This window comes from Macaca mulatta, chromosome 6 (assembly GCF_049350105.2).
Source record: "Macaca mulatta isolate MMU2019108-1 chromosome 6, T2T-MMU8v2.0, whole genome shotgun sequence".
Taxonomy (NCBI): Eukaryota; Metazoa; Chordata; class Mammalia; order Primates; family Cercopithecidae; genus Macaca; species Macaca mulatta.
Genome location: NC_133411.1, coordinates 184,855,897 through 184,862,321, shown reverse-complemented (window position 1 = coordinate 184,862,321; position 6,425 = coordinate 184,855,897).

The following is a 6,425-nucleotide window of genomic DNA, read 5'->3' as shown; positions in this document are numbered from 1 at the left end:
TTTCTTTCCCTTTTTCCTGATCTATCTGGCTAGAAGTTTATCAGTTTTATTTGTCTTTTTAAACAACTAGCTTTTATTTTTATTGATTTTCTGTATTGTTTTTCTATTTTGTAGTTGATTGATTTTCATTCTCACTATTTTCTTTGATAATGATGATGATGATTATTATTATTGTTATTATTTGAGACAGGGTCTTGCTCTGTTGTCCAGGCTAGAGTGCAGTGGTGTGATCTTGGCTCACTGCAACCTCTGCCTTCTGGTTTCAACTGATTCTCATGCCTCAGCCTCCCGAGTAGCTGGGACTACAGGTGCACGCCACCACAACTGGCTAATTTTTGTATTTTTAGTAGAAATGGTGTTTCACCATGTTGGCCAGACTGGTCTAGAACTCCTGACTTCAAGTGATCTGCCCGCCTCAGCCTCCCAGTGTGCTGGGATTGCAGGCATGAGCTGCTGCACCCGGCCTCTTTGTTTATTTTAAATTTAATATCTCTTCTTATTCTAGTTTTGTAAAGGGAAAGTTGAACTCACTGATTTAATATCTGATTCTTTTCTTTTCTTCTTTTTTCTTTTGAGATAGGTTCTTGCTCTGTTACCCAAACTGGAGTACAGCTCACACTGTAGCCTCAACCTCTTGGGCAGAAGTAATCCTCCCATCTCAGCCTCCTGAGTAGCTGAGACTACAGGCACATGCCACCATGCCCAGCTAATTTTTAAAGCATTTTTTATAGAGACAAGGTCTCACTATGTTGGCCAGGCTGATTTCTAATTCCTGGGCTCGAGTGATCTGCCTCGGCCTCCCAAAGTGTTGGGATTACAGGCATGAGCCACTGCAACCAGCAGACCTTTATTATTTTCTAATATAGGCATTTAGTGCTATAAATTTCCCACTAAATGATATGTTAGCAGCCTCCCACAGATTTTGATATGTTGTATTTTCACTTTCATTCAGTTCAAAATATAAATGTCTTTTGACTTTTTTCTTTGATCCGTGGGTTATTTTGAAGTATGGTATTTAATTTCCCAACACTTGGGGGTTTTCCAGAGATCTTTTTGTTGCTGATTTTTAATTAACTCTATTTTGGTCAGATAACACACTTTTTATGACTTGAATCCTTCTGAATTTATTGAGATTTGTTTTATGACCCGGAATGTGGTCTATTTTGGTAAATGTTCTATGTACACTTGAGAAGAATGTGTATTCTGTGGTTGTTGGATGGAATATTCTGTAAATGTCAATCAGGTCAAGTTGATTGATAGTGTTATTCATCTTCTACATTCTTGTTGACTTTCTATATAGTTGTTCTATTCATTATTGATGATATTAAAATTTCTGACTATGATTGTGGATTTTTAAATTTCTCCCTGTAGTGCTATCATTTTTTACTTCATGTGTTTTGAAACTCTGTTATTAGGTACATAGGTGTTTAGAATTGTTATGTTCTTTTGATTAATTGTCCCCCTTTATTATAAAATGAACTTCTTTTTATCTTATAGTAGTTTTTGCTTTGAAGTATACCTTGTCTAATATTAATATAGCCACTCCAGCTATCTTTGAACTGCGTTAACATGCTATGTAATTTTCCATCTTTTTACTCTTAACCTATCGATGTCTTCATATTTAAAGTGTGTTTCTTGTAGACAGCATAAAGTCTGGTCCTGCCTTTTAAAAAAATGCAATCTGGTAATTCCTGTATTTTAATTGGGAGTATTTAGATCATTTACATTTAATGTGTTTATTAATGTAGTTACTTTTAAGTCTATCATCTTATTATTTGTGTTCTATTTCCCATCATTCTTTGTTTCCTTTTTCCTTTTGTTCTGACTTTTTTTGGATTTTCATTTTATTTTTTAAAATTGACAAATAATAATTGTATATATTCATGGAAAACATAGTGATGTTTCAGTACATATATATAGTGATCAGATCAGGGTAATTAGCATATTCATCATCTCAAACATTTTATTGTTTCTTTGTTTTGGGAACATTCAGTATCCTCCTGGATTAATTTTTTAATGATCCTATTTTATTTATTATTATTGTTTTTGAGACAGAGCCTTGCTCTGTTGCCCAGGCTGGCATGCAGTGGTGCAATCTCAGCTCACTACAACCTCCGGCTCCTGGGTTCAAGTGATTCTCATGCCTCAGCCTCCTGAGTAGCTGAGATTACAGGTATGCACCACCATGCCCAGCTAATTTTTTTGTATTTTTAGTAGAGATGGGATTTCACTATATTGGCCAGGCTGGTCTCCAACTCCTGGCCTCAAGTAATCTGCCTGCCTTCGCCTCCCAACGTGCTGGGATTACAGGTGTGAACCACCACGCCTGGCCTGTGATTCTATTTTATATGGTGCACTCTTAGTAAATTATTAGCTATAACTCTTTGTTTTGTTATTTTGATAGTTGTTTTAGGGTTTATAAGATACATGTTTATTTGTCGCAGTCTATCTTCAAGCAAGTACTATTATACCACTTCATGTACAGTATAAGCTTACAATAATGTACTTCTATTGACTCCTTCCTATTCTTTATACTTATTGTCATGTATCTTATTTTTGTTTATGTTTTAAAATCCAGAATATATTGTTAGTGTTTTTGTATGGTCAATTTTATATAAGGAGTTTCAACAATAAAAAAAAAAACTTAGGTATTTACTTACATAGTTACTATTTTTGGTATTCATCATTCCTTTATCTAGATCCAGATTTCCATCTGGTATTATTTTTTTCTGCCTGAAGGACTCACTTTAACATTTCTTATAGTGTGGATCTGCTGGTGATTAATTTCTTCAGCTTTTGTAAGTCTTTACTTCACTTTCATTTTTCAATATTTTAACTAAGTATAGTGAAAATATTTTATTGTCAATTACACTGAGAATGTTTTTCTTTCAGTAGTGTAATCATGTTTATCTGCTGTCTTCTTGATGGCCTTATTTCTGACAAGAAATCTGTGCCATCATTTTGATTTCTGTCTACATGACATGCCTTTTCTTTTTTCTTTGGCTGCCTCTAAGATGTTCTTTTACTAACTGGTCTTTACAAATTTGATTATAATATGTAATTTTCTTCAGTTTTTTTTTTTTTTTTTTTTTGGCATGGATGTGTGCTTGGATTCTTTGAGCTTCTTAGATCTATGGCAAGTTTAGAAAATTTTTAGTCATTGTTTCTTCAGATATTTTTTCTGTCCCCACCTCGTTCCTGTTATTTGGTGATTCAAATTGTATACGTAATAGGCTGTTTGCCTTGTCCCACAACTCACTGATGCTTTTTTAAAATTAATAGACTTTATTTTTTAGAGCAGTTTTAGATGTACAGAAAAATCATGCAAATAATTCCCATATGTCCATTCTCCCCTCTCCTTCCTATAGTTTTTTTAGTGTGATACATTAGTTACAATTGATGAACCAACACTGATGCATTATTGCTAACTCAAGTCCATAGTTTACATTAGGGTTCACTCTTTGTGTTGTGCATTCTAGGTGTTTTGACAAATGATGATATCATATATCCACCATTACAGTATCATACAGAACTACTTCTCTGCCTTGAAAAACATCCCCTATGCTCCACCTGAATGTACCTGCTTCCCCTTTCCCTGGAAACCACTATCTTTTATTGCCTTTTCCAGAATGTCATATAGTTGGAATCACACAGTATGTAGCCTTTTTCAAACTGATTTCTTTCATTTAGCAATACACATTTACACTTCCTTCAGGTCTTATTATGGCTTGATAGCTTATCTCTTTTTATCCATCAATAATATTCTATTGTATATATGTTTGTTTTTACCATTCACCTGTTGAAGGACATCCTGGTTGCTTCCAGTTTGGGACAATTATGAATAAAGCCATAATAAACATTCATATACAGGTTTTTATGTAGACATATGTTTTAAACCCAATTACTTAAATACCTAGGAACATGGTTGCTGGATTGTATGGTAAGAGTATGTTTAATTTTGTAAGAAACTACCAAATTGTCTTCTAGAATGGCTGCAACATTTTGTATTCCCACCGGCAGTAAATGAGAGTTCCTATTGCTTCGGATCCTTGTTAGCCTCTGGTATTGTCAGCAGATTTTTAGTCATTCTGCTAAATGGTATATAGTGCTATCCCATTGTTGGTTTGATTTGCAATTTCCTAAAGACATATGATGTTAAGCATATTTTCTATGTTTATTTCTAATTTATGTATCTTCTTTGATAAGGTGTCTGCTTAGATCTCTTGCCATTTTAAATTTGGCTTGTTTCTTACTATTGAGTTTTAAAAGATCTTCACATATTTTGGATACCAGTCTTTTAGGTGTTTGGCAAATATTTTCTCCTACTGTGCAACTTGTCTTTGTATTCTCTTATCGAGGACTTTCTCAGATCAGAAGTTTGTAATTTTTAATGAAGTCCAATTTTTCAGGTATTTCTTTCATGGGTCAGGGTTTTGGTGTTGTATAATAAAAGTCATTGCCAAGCCCGGGGTTATTTAGATTTTCTCCTATGTCATCTTCTAGTAGTTTACATTTAGGTCTATGATTCATTTTGAGCAAATTTTTATGAAAGGTGTAAGGTCTGTGTCTAGAACCTTCTCTCCCTCCCTCTCTTCTTCCCTCCCTCCCTCCCTATTGTTTCTGCATGTGATGTTGCATGTCCACTTGTTTCGGCCCCATTTGTTGAGAAGACTACCGCTTGCTCCATTGCCTTTGCTACCCTTGAATTGCCTTTGCTCCTTTGTCAAAGATCAGTTGCCTACTTGTATGGGTCTATTTCTGGTCTGTGTTCTGTTCCGCTGATCTGTTCCATCTATTCTTTTACTAATACTACACTGTCTTGATTACTGTACCTTTACAGTAAGTCTTTTAAGTCAGATATTATTGGTTCCCTGACTGTTTTTCTTTAATACTATGTTGGCTATTCTGGGTCGTTCATCTTTCCATATAAATTTTAGAACCAGTTTATCAATATCCACAAAATAACTTGCTGAAATTTTGACTGGGATGGCATTGAATCTATAGATCAACTGACATCTTGGTGATATTGAGTCTTCCTCTCCATAAACATGAAGTATCTATTCATTTAGATTTATTTTCATTTCTTTAATCAGTTTTGTAGTTTTCCTCATATAGATCTTATACATATTTTATTAGATTTGTAACCAAGTTTTTTTTAATGCTAATATAAATGGTATTGTGTCTGAAATTTCAAATTTCAGTGGTTTGTTGCTGGTATATATGAAAACAATTGACTTATGTTTAAATCTTTTGTCCTGGCAAGCTTGCTATAATTGATCATTGGTTCCAGTTTTCTTTTGTTAATTCTTTAGGATTTTTCCATATAAAAATCATGTCATCTGTGAACAAAGACAGTTTTCATTGATTTCTTTCTAATCTGTGTATATTTATCTCCTTTTCTTGTCTTAGGGCACCAGCTAGAACTTCCAGTACAATGTTGAATAGGAATGATGAGAGAGTACATCCTAATCTTAGGGGGAAGACATCCAGTTTCTCATAATGAGGTATGAGAGGAGCTGTAGGTTTTTTATAGATGTTCTGTATTAAATTGAGGAATTTCTCCTCTATTTCTAGTTTGCTGAATTTTTATCAAGATGGAGGTTGGATTTTGTCAAATGCTTTTTATCCATTTATTCATATGAGCATATGATTTTTTTCTTTAGCTTCTTGATGTGACAGATTATATTTATTGACTTTTGACCGTTTTTAAAAACTATTTGTACAGACACTGTGATGATTTTAATTGCATATGAAATTAACTTTGTTATCTTATCTTCAGGCTTCTTTATCACATCAAAGGTTTACTTGCAAAATTGAACCATTGTTCTTATTCAGTAAATCCATGTTACAAGATGAGCCAGGATTTAGATATGTAAATATATGTAACTTTTTAGCATCTTTCATTTCAAATTAGAACCACGTATTTAGAATTTACTGCTGTAGTCTCATGATAATGGCTGACATGAGAAGACATTAAAAAAATCCTGAAGTTATCCATACTTGCTGTTGATTTAGTTTTCTTATTTGGAACGAAAAGTAAATAATTCACAAATACTGCCACCTAAGCACCTGTTTCAAATGAAGCATCATTCAGCTTGCAAAATAATGTCTTATAATTAAAGAAATAGCAGAAAACCTATGCTAGTTGCTTTTTTCTTCCTGGAGAAGTTGACAGGATAACTGCAATCCTAGGGACGTCTCTGTGTTGAATCTGAGAGGTGGAACAAAAAGAAAAGTGGCCTTTTCCATTCCAAGCCATGGAGGTAATGTGTAGAGAAGAGACAACCACATTTAAAGAATACAGAAAGTAACTGGATGAAAGAAGCAGGACTGCCCACTTTAGGAGACAACATAGAGATACTTGCCAAGTCCCGAGTTCAGAATTTTTTTTTGAGATGCATATCAAAGCACCTAAAGTTTGAGAA